At 46.5% G+C, this 24910-nt stretch overlaps 1 long non-coding RNA gene across 1 annotated transcript; it reads right to left on the bottom strand.

The window, feature by feature from the left end:
• Nucleotides 1-8187: 8187 nt before the first annotated feature.
• Nucleotides 8188-24579, bottom strand: LOC148217694 (uncharacterized). The gene is made up of 5 exons (XR_015800845.1): nt 24485-24579; nt 20145-20373; nt 17696-17814; nt 16962-17152; nt 8188-8472 (listed from the first exon to the last, which is right to left on the bottom strand). It is a non-coding gene; the product is annotated as an uncharacterized LOC148217694 (long non-coding RNA).
• Between the last annotated feature and the right edge of the window lie 331 nt (nt 24580-24910).

Raw genomic sequence — 24910 nt, 5'->3', positions numbered from 1 at the left:
TGCTATATTTAGAATTTTTTGCTATACTGGGATTCTGTTGACTTCCTAATCATTTTGCTGCCAGAAAGGAAGCCACTCTGTACATCCTTTAAACGCAGCATAGGAGTCAGTGTAAATACAAACAAGAGAGGTATTATGTGCCTCACACTGGAAAACACTCCAAACAGCAATCAGCTCACCCACCTGAGCACTGCCTTCTCTCTCACTAATAATTCGCTTACCAGATGAAGTATGGAGAGCTACTGCCCTGTATTTCCACACCTTTCCCTCTCGTTTAGCAGATGCATCAGCTAACCAAGAATTTGCCAGTTTTTTGGGAGAAAAAGGAGGGGCCACTTTAATTAACGAGGCAGGTTTGTCATGGCCGCTAGCCAAGCTTTCAGTTTCTTGTATTGCCAGATTTTTTGCAGCTCCTTCTGTTACTAAGAAGATGTTACAGTAATGCTCGATCTGCGCATACCACTTCCTGACTGAGGTTCTTTGGGCTACCCCTCAGGGGGAGGGGTCCTGCTGGTAACCACTTGAATAATTTTGAAAGGGCCTCTCAATACAAGTGATTGTTGACCTGTAATTTTCTTCACTTCTGTGAGAGCTAAGCTACCAACAAAAAGTCCCTTTTCCCAAGTAGCGTACCTTTTATCGGCATGTTTAAAACCACAGGAATAGAAACCCACTGGCCTTGTAGGGCCCTCCGGGCCCCCTTGCCATATGCGCACCGACAACCCTGAGGTGGGAAATCTCCATTCTACCTGGAAAGGATCTGTGGGATGAATAGGGCCTAGAGCTTGATGCGCAGTCGCTTGAAAAATCAGCAATTGCAGCGCTTCCTCCTGAGAAGTTCAATCCCATTTCACCCCTTTCCTCAGCAAGTCATAAAGAGGCCTGGCAATTATTGAAAAATCTGGAATGTGTTTTCTCCAGAACACTAATAGTCCTGGAGCTTGTTGAAGCTCTTTCCTGGATCCAGGCATTTTAATTTGATCTAAGGAAGTTCAACTGTCAGGTGGAATACATGTCATATCTCCTTTCCACCCAATTCCCAAGAACTTCATCTCCTGAGAAGGTTTTTTAATTTTCTCCGGTGGAATTTGTAACTCAAGGCTATTCAGATGTGTTGGGAACGATAAGGATTGGACAGGAAGTTCTCACAGATACGTACGTGTCACAGAAAGATCTTTGAATGTAGAATCTGAAGAAGGAATAGAAATGACAGCAAGTTTTGATATAGAAGAGAAGAACTGCTGAGCCAGCCTTACTGGGTGACTAGAAGGCAAAGAGCAAGTGAGTTGGAAGGGGATTTTTTGGCTTAGAGCAAAGGAAAAACCCTCCTCAAACAAAAGATGTTTTACCAAACAAAAGGATTTTCACAGACAAACAAGGAAGCCGATGTTGCAAGTAGAGAAGAGATCTCAGAATTTTCCACTGCAAGAAAACTGAACAACGCCTTCTAGCGTAAACTGTAACATCCTAACCTTTTGCGACTGGAAATAGCAACACGAATACTGTAATGTTAGTAGTTAGGATAGGTCATAGGTAATAGTAAAAGTATTGCTTGGTTGTCGTGCGTTAAGACGCTCTGTAATGAAAAGCGTATAACGCATCGTCACCAGAGCCGGAGGGGGCTTCGGACAAACCTACAGCTGAAAAGGCTGTGGGCTGGGCTCTTGTCACCCACGACCCGTGAATGGCTGTATCATTTGGATATAATAAACGGCGTTTTCAAGAGCTGCCCGGAGCCCCGCGTCGCTCGATTTCGGCTCTTACAATTGGCGCCCAGATTTTAAAGGGCAGAATCGGAATATTCTTCAGTAAGAGGCCTCCCGGTGAACTTGAAAGGGAAGAGGATTAGGCACGTTGAAGGAAAAGCGACCGGTGCCTGGACATCGTTGCTGCTGGACGGTACGCGGACCGGAGCTCGACGGCTTCTGCTGCAGAGGAAGACAGCAGGTGCGCACTGGGTAATCACGGGGCAGAATATATCTGCAAATCAGAGGGATGTGTATCAGCATTTTTAATCTTTAATTGAATCAAGTCTTGCCTAAGCAAGAGCTCAAACAGATTGTAACATGGACTATAACTCATGTCCCAAATGCTAACTCTGAAGAGATCTGTACTAGAGACTTCTGGGACTCTGTAGCGGTTAAATTATATAACATTTCTCACCGCAACAAAATAGCAACAGATTTACTCCCGGCTTGCCGTTTGCTTGTGGAGATCTTTGTCCCGAAACCGCTCCCCGTCCCGCATTCCACCTGAAGTCTCACCGCCGATCCCCTCCGAGCAGTCCCTGCCAGCTTCTCCAGACGCGAGAAAGGCGGGGGAAGATAACGCCGATTGCCACTGCGGTACGAGAAACTGACGAATGTAACAATACCCTGGAGGGAAAAGGGGACTTTAAAACAACACCAGGAACCCCTGGAAAGCAACCGGATTTGTTTCGCCAATGACCACTGCTGACTTGCGAATTGTCAGAGTGTGGAACTCAAGTTGATATCACAGGCGCTGATATCAAAGGAGCTGATGTTACTGTAATATTTCATTCTGTTTGGCCAAGAAATTGGAACTTTGTAAGTCCTTCAGGTGCCCTCGCAGACATCGGAGCGTCACGATCCGCTATTAATGCGGAGCGGGGGTCGTGATGGTTCTTTTGATCAGAAGGGTGCAAACAGGCAAAATGCAGGGGACAAAATCAGTTTATTCAACGGCAGCAATGCATTTCATCAAATGCCGACAATTCAGTTACGGTAAAGGGGAGAGGTATAGGAAACAAAGTATAGGGAAAGGGGAAGGAAAGGAAGGGATGGGAAAATAGCTACCAACAGACGAGACGGGCGTCCTCGCGGGTCATCCGATAGACGAGTCTTCGTCCGTGGGGAGATCTCAGGGGTCTTCTCCAGGGGGTAGACGTGTCTTCCTCGGTGGAGAGATCTCAAAAGGTCTTTTCCAGAGGGTCGCTCTTTATAGTCCTTATCCAAAGCGAGCGGCCTCTGGCCAAGAGGTGGGAAGATTTATGGACCATTGTGTGGTGCTGCAGGAGACAGGTACGGTCAAGCAGTCCTCAGTTGGTACAACGCGACCTCTGGTTGGTGCCACGACAGCACAGTCCAGTGAACACAATACACCAGCACGCAGTCACGAGCATCCACCTTGGCCCGGCCGGCAAACCATTGTCGGGAGTCAGCCTGGGTGGGGGTCCTCGAGGTCTCCTTGCGACGGTCGGGAGGCAAAATCGAGGGGAACTTCGGACCGACCCTTACACCACCCCGTGACTCACGATCGTCGTCAAGAGCGCCCCTTTGTAGAGTTGTAGTGAAGTCTTCAGTTGTGGCGTCTTCAGGACTCGTCCAAGTTGGTAGCATATCCCGGAAAACAGAGACCGGAAAGTAGGAAAAAGATAAGGGACAGGATAAGGAAAAGGAGAAAAGGGAAAACAAAACAGATTAATTATATTCAATTTTTTGATTGCTAACAATTTCAAACAATTTGTTCAATTCTTTAATTTTTTTCAATTTTGTTTAGAAATAAATCAATCAATTTTTTTAAAGCAAGTTTTTGATTAAACAATTCTAATTGCAATTAGAAGATAATCAATTCTAGTTAAAATATTTTATCCTATTTAAAACCTTGTGTCAATAACCCTAGGGATGTCAACAGTAACCGATCTGGATACATCTGTCACAGATGCCAATTGTGCTAACCGTTTCATTATTCTCCAAGTCACAATGTATAGAATTGCTGATAAAACAAAACCAAAATGAAAAGAACAATGGTGGGATGACACAATTTGTTCAGGACACCTCTAGCAGTAGGTGACCACCCAAAGAGAGTATCCCACCACCTGTGTTCAGCATCTGTCTTTACCCTTTCCAAAACACGATGTATTTTTTCCACATTGTGATGAACAGCTATTAGAGTTTTCTGTCCATTTTTCTTGATCTTCTCCAAAATTTCGATCAGATCTTGGTGGAGCAACAATTGCTTCACCAGAGAGAGGTTCATTCCAATTGGAGTGGGCAATAGATGGTGGATCAGTCAATTTGACTGCAAAAGATGGTGAGAAGTAACTGGGGCTACATAGGAAAAATCACATCATGAAATCCTAGTAAAGTTACAGACACAAAAGTTTGAATGATTTTTAGTATTCACTACTAAATTTTCTATGGAAACACTATCGCAAGCACTTCTAAAGCATGCACATCCACATATACCAGTACTATTTCAGGAATCTCGTTTGGATGAATTTCAAAATTGCAAACATTCTGTTCTGTATCCAAGCAAATATCTTGAGCTCTGATTGCATTACTTTCACAGATAAACCCTTGTTGTTCCCGGACAATGCAAGTTCCCAAATTGACGGTTTGCCACCTCCCACCGATTTGACGGGCCCATTCCCTATGCTCGAAAGGATAGAGAATAGCTCCATCATGGTTCAACCCTAATGCAATGATAGGGAATATCGAATGCACTGAAGCATTACGAATTGTCAGTACAAAGGCTGTGGCTGTGTTTGCGCTGGGATCGTAGGTAAAATTTACTAAGTTCCACCAGGACTGGAATTCTTTTTCAAAATCAGTGGCACTTTCCCAGAGTATTTTTCAAATTTCAGTGGGAAAAGTGCCTTCCTCACCTTCTCTTATAATTAAAGCAGCAACCGACTGCATCCACAACTGGGCCCGGATACAACTGAGAGCCAAAGAGATGTTACTTTGTGTAGTACCAAGTGCATCGATTATCAATTTGTGGTCATTTACGTCCCAACTTGGTAATATGTTTGATAACAACCACTGTTGGGTCCCCAAAGCTGTTAAGGCTGTTTGCAGGGGCCGTTGTAATTTGGTTACATCTCCAGCTGTGGTAGCCAATTTATTCATTAGTACTTCTGAATCGATGGTATTCAAAATTCCTAATCCTGTTCCCACAACACCGGTTATGTCTCTTGCCATTCATTTTTTTAGAAGGATTCCGTTTCCACAGCCAGGTTGTCCGTCCCTCAAAAGAAGTCTGTAGAAAGGGTGAACAAGCTGGCTGAACTTCTGAGACATTATTTTGCATCAGCAATTTGATTTGTTTGAGAAACCATGCCGGATTAAACGATATTTGTTGTTGGCCAGTTTTTCTAATTACATATGGTCCAAATTGAAAAATCGTAGGGCTCAACACAACCGGTGGTTGGGTAGTAGGCGTTACAACATTAAAATCAAGTTCCCCCCAGTATTTTGTATCATTTTTTCCACACGTGGTTTTATAGGAAAATTGTATAGCAGTTAGATTTAGCCAACAGTCTTGAGTTTGGGTTCTACAATATAAAGTCCGGCCGTGGGGTCCTATGCCGTAACCGTATGCAGGTTTGATGAGGGATCCGGCCATTAATTTACGAGTTATTGTGACATCATCACCTTGTGTCACCGTGAAGGAGGAAAAACCTTGCTTTTGCCATCCAACACTAAGGGGGTGCTTCTTCATGTCCCTCGGTGTTCTTCTGTGAAAAGTAAACACAGCAGAGTCTGCCTCCAGGAGGCAGGAGATTAAAATGATGGAACTATCCAGTGCGTAGCGTGGACTGGAATTCTGTTAACTTCCCAATCATTTTGCTGCTGAAAAGGGGGCCACTCTGTACCTCCTTTAAACACAGCATAGGAGTCAGTGTAGATGTAAACAAGAGAGATATTCTGTACCTCAAGCTGGAAAACACTCCAAACAACTGTCAGCTCACCGGCCTGAGAGCTGCCTTCTCCCTCAGTAATAATTTGTTCACCAGCAGAAGTGGGGAGGCCTACTGGCCTGTATCTCCCCACCTTTCCCTCTCGTTTGGCAGAGGCATCAGCGAACCAAGAATTTGCTGATTGTTCAGGGGAGAAAGGAGTGGCTACTTTACTTACCAAGGCAGGTTTGTCATGGCTATTAGCCAAGCTCTCAGTTTCTTGTATTGCCAGATTTTTTAGAGCTCTTTCTGTTACTGAGAAGATGTTACAGTAATGTTCTATCTGGGCATACCACTTCCCAACTGAGGATCTCTGGGCCACCCCGTCAGGGGGAGGGGTCTCAATAGTGACTGAGATGTGTTTTCTCCAGAACGCTAATAATTCTAGAGCCTGTTGGATCTCTTTCCTGGATTCAGGCAATTTAATTTGATCCAGGGAGGTTAGAGTATCAGGTGGAATACATGTCATACTTCCTTTCCACCAAATTCCCAAAAACTTTACCTCCTGAGAAGGTTTTTGAATTTTCTCTGAGGAAATTTGCAAATCAGGGTTTTCCAAATGAGAGATTATTTTTTTGTTGGGTATCCCCCACTACTTTTATTTCATCCCCTCCCACCAGAATATCATCAATGTATTGATAGACAGCTGTATTGTCAGGTTTGGGTATCTTTTCTAATTCCTGGGCTAAAGTGTGGTGGGCCGAAGTGGGGGAATGTTCAGACCCTTGGGAAAGCCCAGTGCAGGTGTACTGCTTTGGCTCAACTCCCAGAGCCTGTGGAGGAGATTGATTTGGTACATTGTTCAGAACTTGTGGAGAAGTTTGCTCGAGGGGTGCATCACTGATATAATCATATTCTATTTTAATCACAGGTTTCAAGTTGGGGCAGCAGTGTTGCCCACAATTTTTCATCAAAATTAGGTCTTTTTGAGAGTGTATTGGATTAATGTGAATAGCTTCCTTCTCCTGTGTTTCTTTTGGTGTTACACCCTAAGTTGAATTTTTGTCCCATTCTTCTTTTAAGGCAGCTTTTAACAAATTATTTTCATCTAGCAACAAATGGTTCTCATTCCTTTCTTGATATAATTCTTTTTGCAAAATTTGAACAAGATTTTGTAGAGAGTCTATAATTGTTCTTTCCTCATTTCTGCTCTCAGAGCGAGTTTCTATAGCTGCCGTAAGACAAGCTCCTAAAACCGAGCAGAGCATGGTTTTATTTTTGCCCAGTTTGAACTTTGACTCATGTTGCAAAGAATATATTCTATCAATCACATTCTCCAGATTAAACCAATTTTTGTTCGCCCATTCCTCCCCACCTTGGGACGGTCTGCCCCTATATTTAGCTAATAGAGCACAAAATGCAGCTTTATCTGTTACAGTGGAATTCTCAGTCATTTTGTGAAGGGAAAAGTAAAAACCACAACGGGGAGGTCTATCTCTTAAGTTACCACACACAACGAAACAGCTTCCCCTGTGTGCCCCCCTTCGCTTCCCTGTGCGGGTGAAGAGACCAAACTACTTGGAAGGCAGTCCTTAGTTACAAAACACCGGGTTGTCTCTTAGCTACACCAAGCAGTCAAACATCATAAAAAACAACAACAACAGCGTCCCGCCTTTTGCACCAGTAGATCTTTTGTGAAATTCTGACGACAGAGCCCTCGAGCGAGTGTGGGGATGCTTTACACCAAGGTGTCTGCAGTCTGCGGGAAATCAGAATTACCCCCCTTGCTTTCTAGACAGGCTCACCCATTCAAGGTGGCCAGCTAGGTGCGGCTGGAGTAAGACTTCCTTCCCCTGCTACAGACTACAGACAACCTCGCATCCCTTCTGTCTGCCAGAAAATCCTGTCCGTGAGGCCAATTTAATGTCACGATCCTCTATTAATGCGGAGCGGGGCTCGTGATGGTTCTTTTGATCAGAAGGGTGCAAACAGGCAAAATGCAGGGGACAAAATCAGTTTATTCAACAACAGCAATGCATTTCATCAAATGCCGACAATTCAGTTACGGTAAAGGGGAGAGGTATAGGAAACAAAGTATAGGGAAAGGGGAAGGAAAGGAAGGGATGGGAAAATAGCTACCAACAGACGAGACGGGCGTCCTCGCGGGTCATCCGATAGACGAGTCTTCGTCCGTGGGGAGATCTCAGGGGTCTTCTCCAGGGGGTAGACGTGTCTTCCTCGGTGGAGAGATCTCAAAAGGTCTTTTCCAGAGGGTCGCTCTTTATAGTCCTTATCCAAAGCGAGCGGCCTCTGGCCAAGAGGTGGGAAGATTTATGGACCATTGTGTGGTGCTGCAGGAGACAGGTACGGTCAAGCAGTCCTCAGTTGGTACAACACGACCTCTGGTTGGTGCCACGACAGCACAGTCCAGTGAACACAATACACCAGCACGCAGTCACGAGCATCCACCTTGGCCCGGCCGGCAAACCATTGTCGGGAGTCAGCCTGGGTGGGGGTCCTCGAGGTCTCCTCGCGACGGTCGGGAGGCAAAATCGAGGGGAACTTCGGACCGACCCTTACACGGAGGTGGCACTCCTTGCTTGCAAAGTAAATCTATGATTACTGTTATAGGACCAGAAGGAAAGAAAGCATTGATTCGCCCCTATCTGGTGCAGAAACCCATCACCGTGTGGGGAAGAGATTTGCTGTGTGCCTTGTTCGATTTTCCAGCTCTTTGCTCCATTCATTATCCAGCTAGTGACCCTGTGAGTGGAAGCCAGGAGACAGGCACCTGAACACGAAACTGCGCAGAATCACCGGGAGAAAACTGACTGCCAGGAACGGATCAAGAAAAAAGATGGAGTTGTATTATTATTTGTGCAGGTGTATGGTGTTTTTAACCTTTTGTTTTTATTTTTACAAGGAAGCTTTACTCATGTAGTTGGAGTGCCTTTCCCAGAAGGTTTTGATAATGTTACTTTTGATAAATATTGGCCATATAATAATCATCACATTTTCCCCACCCCTAGCTCGAGACAACGAACTTAGATTGATAATTCTAGAGTTGATAAATCTGACCTTCAAAGAATTAGAAATTTTAGGCTCATTCACTATGGACAATTATAATTTGTTTCACTGTATAGGAAAAAATGGCTCTCATCTAAGCGTTGATCCTTATCACCCAGTTTATAGTAATATGACTTCTCGGTGTCATCAATCTAAGCTTCTTACATACGATGAACGTCACACAGATCCTTTTAACAAACTTCCTATTTGATTTCCTAAAGGAATTTGGCTCGTCTGTGGAGATAAATTTGATTAATATGAACAATTTCCTTCTCCTCTCTTTCTGTGGGTGTTTCAATCTGCCTTGATTTTTTGGCACATTCTTCTCTTAGGGCAGCTCATAACAAACGATTTTCATTCCTTTCTTCATCTAATTGTTTTTACAAAATTTCAACTAAGTTTTGTAAAGAATCTACGATTGTGTTTTCCTCGCTTCCTCGCTTAGGGCGAGTTTCTACGGCAGCTACAAGAGTGTCCTAGGGTGATGTTATGGTGTTTGTATCTCCAATCGTGTGTCCTGATTATGTTTGGTATTATGTCCTGTGCTTCCAGGACTGACTCTGAGAGTGAAGCTTTGTTTTGTCTTGTTATCAGCCGGCTCACCTCCCCCATGGTCTATGTTTAGGAGAGGTTTTAGCTCGGTTTGTCTGCTTGCTTGCCTGCTTGCTTGCCTGCTTGCTCGCTTCTGCCTCTTTTTCTTTCCTTCGCTTTGCCCTTGCTTTTTCCTTATTAGTTAGTTCAGCTAGGCAGTCCAACTTTTTCCCTGGACTGTTTTCTCTTCCACCCCGTCCCCTCCCTCTCCTGGATACCATCTGAACCTGTTCCGGACGGGGACCTGGGAAACCCCAAGAAACACCGGGAGTCTACACTCTGTCACCGGCAGCAGTCATCCCCAGCGCCAGAGACTGATAACTGAGCGACCACTCGCCAGAGAGACTGAGTTTGTCATCCCTTCAGAACGGTGAAAGAGTTTTTTTTGTCAGCTGGTGTTGTCTTTTTTCCCTGTGCTGGGGAGTGTCTTGCTTGTTAAATAAACAGGTTTTTTCTCCCACTCTTCTCCGAGGAAATTCTTCCCGAACCCGGTGGGGTGGGGGGGAGGAGTCGTGGGGTTTGCTGTCTGGGGGCTCCTTCTGGAGGTTTTCCCCCCAGATTTGCCCAAAACCAGGACAAATAAATTGGCGCCCAACTCGAGGCTCGAGAAAGTGGGAAAAAACCCTGTTCTAATAATAATTTGGTTCAAATTCTTTTGTGTTGGTATAGAGCAGTTATTGGCTATGTTGTTGGAATTCATGTCTTTTGGGGTGGAGGCCTGCATGGGTTTTTGGTCCCTAGGGTTTTTTGAAGTCTTAATACCTTTGTGGTCCCTGGGTTTATTTGCTTATCCAGAAATAGCTCCGGTATTGTCCCTAATGCGTAGTTTCTGTAGCAGAGGGGCATTGACCAAAATATCCATCGGGCTGGGCTTGGTTTTAATGGCCTGCAGGAGATTTATAAAGGTGCTGGAATCTGTTCCAGGAATGTATGGTTCTTGGTTGTGGTTGTGCACTCAGTTTGTTAGAGGAGAAGCAGGGGATGAGGCTTTTCAGCCTTTGTTCTCCTTCTTCTCCTCTGAATTTGTTACATCCTTATTAGAGAATGTTCAGTTCCCCCTGAGTGTTAAAGAGACCATCTTTCTGGTGTTTAATATAGTAAGCTTTCTCTATACAGTCTGCAGTTTCTCTAGAATGAGAGCTGAGATTTCTAGAGGGGCTGAGACCCCTGACCCCAGAGTAGAGCCAGGCGTGAGGAATCCTGAATGGTGTGGGAAATGGGAGGATATGGGCCAAATCTTAAAGGAATTTTCTGACCCTACATCCTGGGATTTTCCATGTGAACAAATTCAGAACCCAGCTGAGGTGGCAAAGTACCTGAAGGAGAAGTGCCATGGTAATTCTAAGGAGAAGATCATTGCAATGAGCTGGGCCCTGGCATATGCTTACCGTACCCTGCTAGATACTGTAGGGCAGCAGACAGAGGAAGGGGGACAGGCAGATAAATCAGCCACTATCCCAGTCACTCAGGCTGCAGCCAACACCCCAGGCTCGAGGCCAACAACTACACCAGACAGTGAGCCTAAGCCAGCAGCTAAACCTGTCAGTAAGCCTCAACCAATGGCTGTTGCTACCAGCACGAGAAGTGGAAAGTGCACAGACAAGACTGATCGACCAGTGGATGATGATGATGATGATGATGCAGGAGAAGGACCCTCGACGCCTCCTGACATAAAACCAGGAGTCAAAGCAACTGGTAAAAGATCAGAGGCCAATATTGAGTCTTTTTCCCTAAAGGACCTCCGTGGCCTAAGAAAGGATTACACCCGACGACCTGATGAGTCTATAATTAGTTGGTTGGTCCGTCTTTGGGATGCTGCAGGCGAGGCTACAATTCTGGATGGCACTGAAGCCAGGCATTTGGGATCCCTGTCACATGATCCTGTCATCGACCAAGGAATGATGAGAGGGCCTAACCCTCACAGCCTCTGGGCACGGGTCCTGGACAGTGTAGCACAAAGATACCTGTGTGCAGATGATCTTTATATGCAGCAGACCCACTGGAAGACGATAGAACAAGGGATCCAACGCCTGAGAGAAATGGCAGTGGCAGAGATTATCTTCTCAGATGACATAACAACTAGGAATCCGGACTTGGTACCGTGTACATCTGTGATGTGGCGAAAACTTGTACGACTTGGGCCCCATGAATACGCTTCTGCTTTAGCAATAATGAAGCGGGACGAGAGGGATGAGACCGTGCTTGATATGGCAAAGAAGCTCCGAGCATATGCAGATGCTGTGCATGGCCCAACACATGCCAGAATTGCAGCTGTGGAAACACGTCTGCAGAAATTAGAAGACAAGATAGAGGAGAATCATAAAAGACTCAGGGAGGAGATTAAAGAGGACCTTCTCCAAATCTCAGCAGTACAAATTAGAGGCCCTGGTATCCAACGCAGACGTTCCCCTGATGGGGAGAGGAGGTACACCCCACGAGCTGAGCTGTGGTTCTTCCTACGTGATTGCGGAGAAAACATGAGGAGATGGGATGGAAAATCTACTGCTGCTCTGGCACAACGGGTGCGTGAATTGAAGGAAGGCAAGACCCAAAGAGGAAGTTCCACCAAAAGGAGAGCAGCTCCAGTTGCCCGTAGCCAAGCTGCCAGGTATGATGATGATGATATATCTGATCTCCTTGAAGGAACCTCTAAGACATATGCCCAAGGAAAGAAGGATAAACAGGCTTAGAGGGGCCCTGCCTCTAGCCAGGGAGAGGCGAGGGAAAATCGTGTCTTCTGGACTGTGTGGATTCGTTGGCCTGGCACATCGGAACCACAAAAGTATAAAGCTTTGGTTGATACTGGTGCCCAATGCACATTAGTCCCATCAAGATATGTGGGGGCAGAATCTGTTTCTATTGCTGGTGTGACAGGTGGATCACAGGACTTTACCTTGGTGGAAGCTGATGTGAGCTTGACTGGACATGAATGGAAAAAACATCCTATTGTGACTGGCCCAGAGGCCCCATGCATTTTGGGCATAGATTACCTCCGAAGGGGGTATTTTAAAGATCCAAAAGGATTCAGGTGGGCATTTGGGATAGCAGCTGTGGTGACAGAGGGCATCCAGCAATTGAACACCTTGTCTGGACTGTCTGAGAATCCAAGTACTGTAGGACTTCTGAAAGGAGAAGAGCAAAAGGTACCAATTGCCACTTCCATAGTGCATCGCCGACAATACAGAACAACTCGAGATGCTGTGGTTCCCATCCATAAAATGATCCGTGAGCTGGAGAGCCAAGGGGTGGTCAGCAAAACCCACTCACCCTTCAACAGCCCCATCTGGCCTGTGCGTAAATCTGAAGGAGAATGGAGATTGACCGTAGACTATCGTGCATTGAATGAGGTGACTCCACCACTGAGCGCTGCCGTGCCGGACATGCTGGAACTGCAGTACGAGCTGGAGTCCAAGGCAGCAAAGTGGTACGCCACTATCGATATCGCCAATGCATTTTTCTCCATTCCTCTGGCAGCAGAGTGCAGGCCTCAGTTCGCTTTCACATGGAGGGGAGTGCAGTACACCTGGAATCGACTGCCCCAGGGGTGGAAGCACAGTCCTACTATCTGCCATGGACTGATCCAGACTACACTAGAAAAAGGTGAGGCTCCAGAACATTTACAATATATTGATGATATCATTGCGTGGGGGAACACAGCAGCAGAAGTGTTCAAGAAAGGAGAGAGAATCATCCAAATCCTCCTGGAAGCCGGCTTCGCCATCAAGAAGAGTAAAGTTAAGGGACCTGCTCGAGAGATCCAGTTCCTGGGAGTGAAGTGGCAAGATGGACGACGTCAGATTCCTACTGATGTCATCAACAAAATCACAGCTATGTCCCCACCAACCAACAAGAAGGAGACACAAGCTTTCTTAGGCACCATAGGTTTTTGGAGGATGCACATTCCTGAGTACAGTCAGATCGTGAGCCCTCTTTACCTGGTCACCCGCAAGAAGAACGATTTCCATTGGGGCCCTGAGCAGCAACAAGCTTTTGCCCAGATAAAGCAGGAAATTGCTCATGCAGTAGCCCTTGGCCCAGTCAGGATGGGACCAGATGTGAAGAACGTGCTCTACTCTGCAGCCGGGAACCATGGTCTGTCCTGGAGCCTGTGGCAGAAGGTGCCTGGTGAGACTCGAGGCCGACCATTAGGATTTTGGAGTCGGAGCTACAGAGGGTCTGAAGCTAACTACACCCCAACAGAGAAGGAGATCTTGGCCGCCTACGAAGGGGTCCAAGCAGCCTCAGAGGTGGTTGGCACAGAAGCACAACTCCTTCTGGCACCCCGACTACCAGTGCTGGGGTGGATGTTCAGAGGAAAGGTTCCCTCAACCCACCATGCCACCAGTGCTACATGGAGCAAGTGGATTGCCCTCATTACACAGCGCACCCGGATTGGAAAACTGAATCGCCCTGGGATTTTGGAAGTAATTACAAATTGGCCTGAAGGTGAAAGTTTTGGTGTCACAGATGAGGAACAAGAACCAGTGACACGGGCTGAAGAAGCCCCACCATATAACCAACTGCCAGCAGAGGAAACACGCTATGCTCTATTCACCGACGGTTCCTGTCGCATTGTGGGGATGAATCGGAGGTGGAAAGCAGCCGTATGGAGCCCCACGCGACGGGTAGCAGAGGCCACTGAAGGAGAGGGTGGATCCAGTCAACTTGCTGAACTCAAAGCGGTTCAACTGGCCTTAGACATTGCAGGAAGAGAGAAGTGGCCAAAGCTTTACCTTTATACCGATTCATGGATGGTAGCCAATGCTCTGTGGGGATGGTTGGAGAGATGGAAAGAGGCTAACTGGCAGCGTAGAGGAAAACCAATTTGGGCTGCTGAAGAGTGGAAAGATATCGCTACCCGGTTAGAGAAATTACCTGTGAAGGTTCGCCATGTAGATGCCCATGTTCCCAGAAGTAGGGCTAATGAAGAGCAGAAAAACAATCAGCAGGTAGATCAGGCTGCAAAGATAGGGGTGTCGAAGATAGACCTTGATTGGGAACACAAGGGAGAGTTGTTCCTGGCTCGATGGGCCCATGATGCCTCAGGTCATCAGGGCAGAGATGCCACATATAAGTGGGCACGAGACCGAGGGGTGGATCTAACCATGGACAGTATTTCTCAAGTTATCCATGACTGTGAGACATGCGCTGCCATCAAGCAAGCCAAGCGGATGAAGCCCCTCTGGTATGGGGGGCGGTGGTCCAAGTACAAATATGGAGAGGCCTGGCAGATTGACTACATCACACTGCCCCAGACACGCCAAGGCAAGCGCTATGTACTGACCATGGTGGAAGCCACCACTGGATGGTTGGAGACCTACCCTGTGTCTCACGTTACAGCCCGTAACACCATCCTGGGCCTTGAAAAGCAGGTCCTTTGGAGGCATGGCACCCCTGAGAGGATTGAGTCAGACAATGGGACTCATTTCAAGAATAGCCTTATCAACACTTGGGCTAGGGAACATGGCATTGAGTGGGTGTACCATATCCCCTACCATGCACCAGCTGCAGGGAAAGTGGAAAGGTACAATGGACTGTTAAAAACCACCTTGAGAGCATTGGGTGGGGGATCATTCAAAAACTGGGAGCAGCATTTAGCAAAGGCCACTTGGTTAGTTAACACCCGGGGTTCCACCAACCGAGCGGGCCCTGCCCAGTCTGAGTCCCTGAATATGGTAGATGGAGACAAAGTCCCAGTGGCACATATCAGAGGTTTGTTAGGGAAGGCAGTTTGGATCAATTCTGCCCCGAGTACAGACAAACCCATTCGTGGGATTGTCTTTGCTCAAGGACCAGGTTGTACATGGTGGGTAATGCAGAGAGATGGAACAACACGATGTGTGCCTCAGGGAGATCTGATTGTGGGGTGAGGCAGCATGAGACAGAAGGAAATATGTAAGTGTCAAAGGTCTGAGCAAGTGAGATAGAAGGAAATGTGTAAGTGTCGAAGGTTTGAGCAAGTGAGATGGAAGAAAATGTGTCCGAGTAAGTGAAAGATGGAAATTTCTACTTGCTGAAGTTTTTACATGCTGTTTAGTATGTTCACGATATGGAGATAAGGGGTGGAATGTCCTAGGGTGATGTTATGGTGTTTGTATCTCCAATCGTGTGTCCTGATTATGTTTGGTATTATGTCCTGTGCTTCCAGGACTGAGTCTGAGAGTGAAGCTTTGTTTTGTCTTGTTATCAGCCGGCTCACCTCCCCCATGGTCTATGTTTAGGAGAGGTTTTAGCTCGGTTTGTCTGCTTGCTTGCCTGCTTGCTTGCCTGCTTGCTTGCCTGCTTGCTCGCTTCTGCCTCTTTTTCTTTCCTTCGCTTTGCCCTTGCTTTTTCCTTATTAGTTAGTTCAGCTAGGCAGTCCAACTTTTTCCCTGGACTGTTTTCTCTTCCACCCCGTCCCCTCCCTCTCCTGGATACCATCTGAACCTGTTCCGGACGGGGACCTGGGAAACCCCAAGAAACACCAGGAGTCTACACTGTCACCGGCAGCAGTCATCCCCAGCGCCAGAGACTGATAACTGAGCGACCACTCGCCAGAGAGACTGAGTTTGTCATCCCTTCAGAACGGTGAAAGAGTTTTTTTTGTCAGCTGGTGTTGTCTTTTTTCCCTGTGCTGGGGAGTGTCTTGCTTGTTAAATAAACAGGTTTTTTCTCCCACTCTTCTCCGAGGAAATTCTTCCCGAACCCGGTGGGGTGGGGGGGAGGAGTCGTGGGGTTTGCTGTCTGGGGGCTCCTTCTGGAGGTTTTCCCCCCAAATTTGCCCAAAACCAGGACAAAGAGAAGCTCCCAAAACCGAACAGAGTACGGTTATCTTGTTGCCCCGTCTGAACTTTGATTCATGTTGCAAAAGAACATATTCTATCAATGGTATTTTCTAGATTAAACCAATTTTTGTTGGCCCATTTTTACCCACCTTGGGACGGTCTGCCCCTATATTTAGCTAATAGAGCACAAATTGCATCTTTATCTGTTACAGTGGAATTCTCAGTCATTTTGTGAAGGGAAAAGTAAAAACCACAACGGGGAGGTCTATCTCTTAAGTTACCACACACAACGAAACAGCTTCCCCTGTGTGCCCCCCTTCGCTTCCCTGTGCGGGTGAAGAGACCAAACTACTTGGAAGGCAGTCCTTAGTTACAAAACACCGGGTTGTCTCTTAGCTACACCAAGCAAACATCATAAAAAACAACAACAACAGCGTCCCGCCTTTTGCACCAGTAGATCTTTTGTGAAATTCTGACGACAGAGCCCTCGAGCGAGTGTGGGGATGCTTTACACCAAGGTGTCTGCAGTCTGCGGGAAATCAGAATTACCCCCCTTGCTTTCTAGACAGGCTCACCCTTTCAAGGTGGCCAGCTAGGTGCGGCTGGAGTAAGACTTCCTTCCCCTGCTACAGACTACAGACAACCTCGCATCCCTTCTGTCTGCCAGAAAATCCTGTCCGTGACACCAATTTACCCTCACGATCCTCTTGATACGGGGCGGGGCTCGTGATGGTTCTTTTGATCTCAAAGGTGCAAACAGGCAAATGGCAGGGGACAAAATGAGTTTTTTCACAGCAATGCATTTTTTTTAGATGGCAACAACTCAGTTGCGATCGAGTAGAGAGATATAAGAAACAAAGTACAGAGAGAAAAAGAGAGAGGGAAGGGAAAATAGCTACCAGCAGAGGAGACGGACGTCCTCGTGGTCCTCGGCCAATAGACGGGTCTTCATCCGTGGGGAGTGTAACGAGTTTCTGGAAACCTCCGGGTGCCTTTAAGGGCTCCTACGCTGTTGGGCTTGTTCTCCTTTTTAAAAAAGCGAAGCAGCTAACGGTTGCTGTAAAGTTATTTCTTGTAGAACTGCATCAGTCTCAAAGGCAAAAACAGAGCAAAGCAAAGGCATTAAAGCAATGGCATAAAGCCACGGCATGAAGCCCCGGCTCTCCCCGAGGCGTGTTCTTTTATAGAAACTTCCAAGCAAGCTAAGACACAAACTCGGACCGCTACTCCTTAACCTATTAGAATTGTAGTTTTTTAGCACGCTAGGCTACGTATAAACTACGCACGTGGCCTATCTTGTTTTAACTGAAAAATGTAAGCAATATTCTTGACTATTGTATCTGAAGCTAGGTTCTTGGAGCCCTTAAGGAAACACTAGCATGTTTTTTAACCTTCACTAGAGCATGTGCTACTTCTCAGGCATCTAAGATCTTTTACTCTCTAAAAGCACTTAAAACTTATTTTATTTACTTACTTATTTACTCGCTCCATCTATTCATTTACTCATCCCATTTACTCACTTTACTCATTCCAATGAGCCTTTTGTCCCTTTTATTGTATCCTGGCTTACCTTTCATAGAAATTTGCCCATCTAGAATTAAAGATGCCTCAATTGTTTTAATAATTACCTTACCTTTAGCTGTTTCTTTTGCCTTTCTGTCCATGTCTTGAGTTTGAGTTGCTAATTTGAATAAACTTATTTTTCTTGTTGTGAGACAGAACCAGGAGTAAGAGAGCAAGGCAGGCCTAAAACTTGAGAGAGTATAAAAGAAAATTTATTAACTACACAAACAAAAAGAGAGGAAAAAAAAATTTTTTTCAGAATAAGAGTTTTTAGATCACTCCTTCCCTCCCTCTCCCAATCTTCATAACAACAAAACAAACATATAACAAATACTTCGGTCAGTGCCCAATTTAGTCTTTCTCAGTTCACTTCTGGAGAAAGAAGCTTCTTCTTGTGGAAGTTGTAGGGATTTTTCCCACAAGAAGGAAAAAAACAGTTCTCTTGTGGTTTTATCTTTCACGATTTGCATCCGCCCGGGAACCTGCAACCGTGACGCTCCTCCCAACTCTACAACCGTCCCAAAGTTGTAGATGTGGGCCATGTCTGTCTCATGGGGTATTACTTTTAAGAATGAAATGTTTGACAGCAAAGATTCTCTTTGTCTCCTTTTTCTCTGCTCAGGCTTCATCTTCAGAAAACCAAAATCCCCTTCTTTTCTCAGGACAGAAATTCTCAACACAGGTGCTTTTTAGTCAAATCATCTATTAAATGGAACATTTCCATCCCCCCATGTCTCTTTCCGTGGTTTATAGGAATATTCAGTACATCAGTTCATTCCTACAATTTCACAAAAAGATTTTCAGCCATTTCAGCATCTTCTCATTCTCTTTCCATCTTAAAAACTTAGCTCTTACATCACTGACTTCAGAAATCTTCTTATTCCCTTTCATATTCAAAGGAAAGGCTGGAGGCTTTGCAAATCTTATCTGAGCACTAAAGAGTTAAAGTTTAACACAACTACAAGAGTTGGGCCAGGCTCAGGCCGAGCTGGGAGGCAGCTGAGGTGTTAATCAGCCTTTCTGGGGCTGGGCTACAGCCCCACACTGCTCATGGCCACCCGGGCAGGCCCGGCCCGTCCGGCGGCAGCAAGAGTCAGCCTCCCCCCACGCCAGAGCCGCAGGCCCGTGGAGGAGGAAGCTGTGAAGGTCTTATCACACAACTTTTTCTCCCCCTGGCCATCGGGTCCCCCTCGTTGGCAAACGGGGCCCAAGCGGCCTCCCGAGCCTCCCCCCCGCCCCCGCATGGGGGAGAGGGAAGCTCGGGTTGATGTTACCTGCTCAGCTGCCGGAAGACAAAGAGGGTCAGTTCCGGATTACCTTCCCCAAAATGTGTGTTCACGGAGCGGACTAACTTTCTCTAATTGGCTGTTGCAGGTATCCCAACCCCCACAGAGGAAATTCCCTTAGGAAGAATGTCTTCTGAGTTTCTTCTTCCTAAGTCAACCTATCACAGTCCACCAGCTCATTTCCTTTTTCCAATTCAGAGCTCACTTTTTGGTGTATACATGTTGTTTTTTTCCTTCAGCTAGCTCTAAGGCCCGGGTTAAGGTGATTATTTCAGCCTTCTGTGCAGAGGTATTTGTTGGCAATGGTCCGGACTCTATCACCTCTCTATTGTGGTAACTGCATACCTAGCATGTCTTTTTCCACTGATGCTGTAGCTGCTCCCATCAGTGAACCAGGTCTCGGCGTCCCCGAGAGGGGTGTCCTTCAGATCCGGGCGACTGGAGTAAGCGGCTTCAGTGGTCTCCAGGCAGTCATGGATCACTGGTTCTCCCATACTGCTGCTGAGGAAAGAAGCTGCATTGACGGTGTTAGTTACCACAATTTCAACATCATCTTATTCTGTTAGTATGGCCTGGTACTTTAGAAATTTTTGTGGGGAAAGCCAACGTCTTCCTTTCACCTCTGGGACTGCAGACGCCGTGTGGGATACTGCCACGGTCATCTTCTGGCCTAGGGTGAATTTGCGTGCCTCTCGGATGTTCAGTGCTACCGCTGCAACAGCTCTCAGGCACCCTGGCCACCCCTTGGCTGCCGCGTCCAGCTGTTTGGAGAGGTAGGCGACTGCCCTCCGGTACGGGCCCGGGTCTTGCGCTGGTATTCCCAGAGCAATCCCCTGCTATTCGTGAGAAAACAGAAAGAGCTGTTTACTCACATCTCGAAGTCCCAGGGCCGGAGCTGACATGAGAGCCCTCTTTAGTTGGTTAAAGGCTCGTGTTGCTTCTTTCATCCACTGGAGATCTCTGCTTCCTTTTGTAATCAAGGTATATAGGAGTTTGACTAACAGCCCATAATTGTAAATCCACAGTCTGCACCACCCTGTCATGCCCAAGAAGGTTCTCAGTTCTTTCACCGCTTGGGGTGTTGCGGTCTGGCGTATTGTTTCCTTGCGATCCCGTCCCAAGGTTCTTTGTCCAGCACTAATCTCATAGCTCAAATAGACAACTGTTCATGTCACCATCTGGGCTTTCTTCTGGGATACCCCTGTAGACCCCCAAAAAATTTAGGAGGCTTACCGTCCACTCCATACATGCTTCTTGAGTTTCAGTAGCTATCAGGAGGTCGTCCACATACTGTAGCAGCTGTCCCTCTTCTGATGGAGCTTCCCAGGATTCTAGATCTTTTACCAGCTGTTCTCCAAATATGGTAGGGGAGTTCTTGAGCCCCTGGGGTAGTACGCACCACGTGAGCCGAGTTTTACGTCCAGTTTTGGGATTTTCCCATTCAAATGCAAAAATTTTCTGGCTGGTTTCATGGAGAGAAAGGTAAAAGAAAGCATCCTTTAAATCTAAAAAAGTAAACCGGGTTAGTTTGGATGTTAAACGAGTTAACAAGGTGTAGGGGTTGGCTACCGCCGGTAACAGCTCGCAAATCTTGTACTAACCTGTACGATCCATCGGGCTTTTTTACAGACAAAATAGGAGTATTAAAATCAGATTGACATTTTTTAGTAGTCCTATTTGCAAAAAGTTCTTAATTACTGGACCAATCCCTTCCCTACTTTCCTTTTTTAAGGGGTATTGTCTAATTTTAACCGGTTGTTTTCCTTCTTTAAGCCAGATTTGTACAGGCAGAGCATTCTTTGCTCTCGCCGGTATATTGGAGGCCCACACCCCAGGGAGCAGCTGATCTATTATTTTCTTAATAATTTCTTCTTTGTTTTCAGCCGCAATATCTTTGGTTATTAGCATTAAATTTAACAGTCCCACGTATTGCTGATCATTTACCTCCAAACTAATTTCCCCAGTTTTGAATATTATTTTTGCTTTTAATAGTTCCAATAGATTCTTACCCAAAAGCGCTAATGGAGCATAGGGCGTACGTAAAAACCTGTGAATTCCCCATTGTTTCCCAAACTTATATTTCAATGGGCTACAAAAATAAGCCCTTTCAGATTGGCCAGTTGCCCCCTTTACCGTGACATAATCATCTGTTATTGGTATTAAGGCTTTATTTAGCATTGAATATGTTGCTCCCGTGTTTAACAAAAGTTTTTTTTTCTTTGTTCCCTACTTTTATTGCATCCGGAGGGTCTCCTAGGGTAAGATCCTCTGCTCCGTTCCTCTTTTCAGTCTCCTCTTCTTTGATCATCACCTTTTCTTCCTTCTGGATACCGAAGTTGAAATAGAAATTGCTTTGACTAGAGCAGGGGATGGAACATATGCCGGAGTCGGGATAGAAGAAGAAATCTCAGGAGGTGGAGTGGGACCGGAGCAAGGGATGGGACATAGAAATTTCAGGAGGTGGAATGAGGGAATAGGAGCTGAAGCAACTCTAGCTGGCTTTTTTTTTTTTTTCAGAAGTAGAAGGTAAAGCAGGAGTTGAGGTTAATAACCGTCTTAAATTTGCTTCCCCTCTCACCCCCCTTTGCCTTTTAGCGGGTGGTTCAAACAAATTCCCCGGTTCTTATTCCAGAGGGTTAGCTGGATACACCTTATCAGGGTGTGCGCAGCGTCGGTTTACGGAGCACGTACTGCAACATTATTTTAATTTAGTCTCGTTGTCTTTTTCTAAGACCGATACCAAGGGGTCAGAGGGGGCTCTGGGTCCACAATCTTTCTGTCACTCAGGGTGATTCAGGAGAGAAAAAACCAAAAAAACCCCCAAACGCTCAGCGTAAGTCGCCTCCTCCCATTTCCGTGTCTCAAAAATAACATAAGCCGTAACAAAGTTTCATTATGTAAATGTCCAGCTGAGGGCCACCTGGCTCCCCCCTCAAGTTATAAAGCGGCCACCATTGTGTACAAAACTTTTCAAGGGTCTTTTGGTTCTCTGAGCCTCCGTGCCCCGCTAGCTCCTTCCCATGTGCCAAAACGCACCCCAAAGGACTGGTTTTAGGGATCTCTTTACTCTGGTTAGTTCCCGTCATCCCTCCTTAACAAAACCGGTACCTCTGCTTTAGTTCTTATTATCTTGTCCTTTGCTTCTTGTCCTGCTTTTCACTCAGCAAGACAAGATCCTTGCAATCCTTTCCTAGACTTTTTCTTACAGCCCACAGCTCGGGTACTAAATGTAACTTTCCACTTACCAGCTCCATCAAGGAGCTGTTGTTTACATTTACTGTGCTGGTTAGCAGAAGAACGATAGTAATAGCACCCAGGCACGAGGCCAACCTCTAGATGCACCAAAAACTGCAGGAAAATTCTTACAAATACAAGCTATTTCATTCACTCTTTCTTAACTCTCTAAATTTTCCACAGCTCCCAATCCAAAGCCACAAGTCCTCCAGCAGATGTCCGATATAAACTTTTAAAATATGTTCTCTTATTCCTCCTGTCTGTCCACTAGTTCACTGAATTCACAAACTCCCGTGGGTCAAGCCCAAACCACTGAGGTAAAGGAATTGCTTCTATTCATCCGGTTAGATTGGATCCTTACACTGACGCTGCTCTTATTCTGATTTCAACAATCTGCAAACACAGCCTCTGTACTTAAAATCATATTCATGCCTCATTTCCTAATAAACTCTTTCACTCGGGCTGTGCTTCCCTTATAACTTTTTGCACAAGTCAAAAGGCAGTATTGCCTCAGAAATACAGTTAGAGTGAATATACTGTCTTTGGTAACCACAACGCACGCACCACGGTAACAGCAGGGAGGGAGTTTTTAAGGGTTTCACGCACCCCACTCGCCTCGTTTTTCCCCGGCCGTTTCAGTCGCCCGAGAACTGAACCGCGGGTCCAAACTCCCACTCGCTTCCTGCTAAAAGCACATCTCAAACGAGCTCTCTTTCCCACTCGCTCTCACGATCAGGACACACTCACACGGTTCAAGAACCGTACGCCAGGATTTTGCCTTTACGAGCGCTAGCCCCGCAACGCTAGGGAACAAAGCCCTCTACGGCACAACGAATGGCAAAATCTACTGCCGGACAGAATCGGAGATAGATAAGGATTTGACCGATGTGTCCCAAACCGAGCTGCAGGAGCTATTGGTCAGAGAGCTGAGCAACCTGAACTTTCAAGCAATCGCAAGCGCTTGCCTGTGAACATTTATAACGGTATTTAAGGCGCAGTCAGAACAAGAAAGTGCTTTTTATCACTCGGATCATAGAGTCCCGCGTCTCGGTCTCGGGCACGGCCTCCGTCAAGATGACGGGAGGGATTTTTGTTTCACGGGGAAAAGGGCTACCATTTGGGCCCGGCGCTCCGCGCACAAGACCGAGATTCCGCCCGCCAAAATGCCGAACGGATCGGGATTTCTGCCGGACACAAGCTGCGGCCACTTAGAACCCCGGCTCCCTTTGGAGCCACCAAAGCCTTCTCAAAACCGATACCGGGAGACTGGGGAAGCGAGGATTTTTTCACAGGGAAAAGGACCGCCATTCGTCTCCAGCTCTCCGTGCCCAGGACCGAGATGTTTCACGCTACAATGCCGATCGGACCGGCATTTCTCCGACGCAAAGTGCCACCGCTTAAAACCCCGGCTATTCCTCGAGTGCCGAAAGCCTCCTCTAAATAGGCGTTACGAAACCGGTGAAGCGAGGTTTATTTCACAGACAAATAGGCCACCGTTCGCGTCCGGGGCCCTGCCCCCCGAGACCGAGCTAAAACACCGCACGGATCGGGATTTGTGCCGGACCCGAGCTGCCGCCGATTAGAAACTCGGCCGTCTTTGGTGTGACGAACACCTCCTCCAAACTCGCATCGGGAAACTGGGAACGTGAGTTTTGTTTCAGAGAGAAAAGCGCCGATGTTCTCGTCCAGGGCCCGTGCCCGAGACCGGGCTTCCGCCCGCTAAAATTTCAAACCGATCGGGATTTCTCTCTGACTCGTTTAGCCACCGTTTAGAACCCTCGATGACTTTGGAGCGACAAACGACTCCCCCAAACTCATATTAGCAAACCGGGAGGATGAGTTTAGTTTCACGGGGAAAAGGCCCACAGTCGCCATTTACGGCTTTGCTTCCGCTTGCTAAAATTCTGAAGGAATCGGCATTTCTCTCACGCCCGAGCCGCCGTCACTTACGAGCCTTGCTGCCTTTGGAACGTGAAACAACTGTTCCCAACTGAAGACTGGGGAACTGGGGGTGAGTTTTGCTTCACAGAGAATTTTCATTTTTACTGTTTCTATTTATAATATAGATAACCCTAAATGGAGGTGTCTGTGAGACTTAGGCCATTCATCTCATTCCTTTCTAGTCCCAACTGCTTAGTCACATTTGCTGCACTGCTTAGCAATTGCTAAGGGGCAATTATGCAGCTTAATAAATTACCTGAGTTATTTAGCTATGCTGATGAAACACAAAGTTTTATTTCTGACCTGATTTCTGCCCTTTTTCTCAAAGCAGTTGTTGCCCAAAGGAAAGTGCTTTCATTTCCCTGAAAACTTTTCTTTTATATTGAGAAAAGACTCACCTTTTTCTCCTTGAATTTCCTCCTCTTGAATTCAAGTCAGGAGAGCCAAACAGCTGCAGCTCTTCTGAGGCCTTTTATCCCTGGTGGGATTTGCTCCTCCTCTTCCTGGGTGTGCCAGGCAGGGCCCAATCAGGGGTATATTAACCCCAGGTTTTGCTGAGGGCCTTCATTCCCTCTCAGGGATCAGCTAGGATAAGGGCTCTCCTGCCACTTCTGTGAAGAGGCTGTTTTTCCTTATCTCAGCTTGTTTTCAGGAAATGCTTTTAGGTATCTAAAGCAGCAAAGGCTTTGAAGATTTAGTGAAGAAAACAGCATCAAAATCAGTGAGTATTTGCATCAATGATTTTGGGTTGTGTGTTCAGAGGTGGTAAGGAGCTTTCGGTTTTGTTTTTTTAGGAGGAACACAACTTCCGGAAATTCCAGGTA

The sequence above is a fragment of the Sturnus vulgaris genome, unplaced genomic scaffold, assembly GCF_052056855.1.
Source record: "Sturnus vulgaris isolate bStuVul1 unplaced genomic scaffold, bStuVul1.hap1 Scaffold_455, whole genome shotgun sequence".
In the NCBI taxonomy this organism is placed as follows: domain Eukaryota; kingdom Metazoa; phylum Chordata; class Aves; order Passeriformes; family Sturnidae; genus Sturnus; species Sturnus vulgaris.
This window is presented reverse-complemented; position numbering and strand designations above follow the sequence as displayed.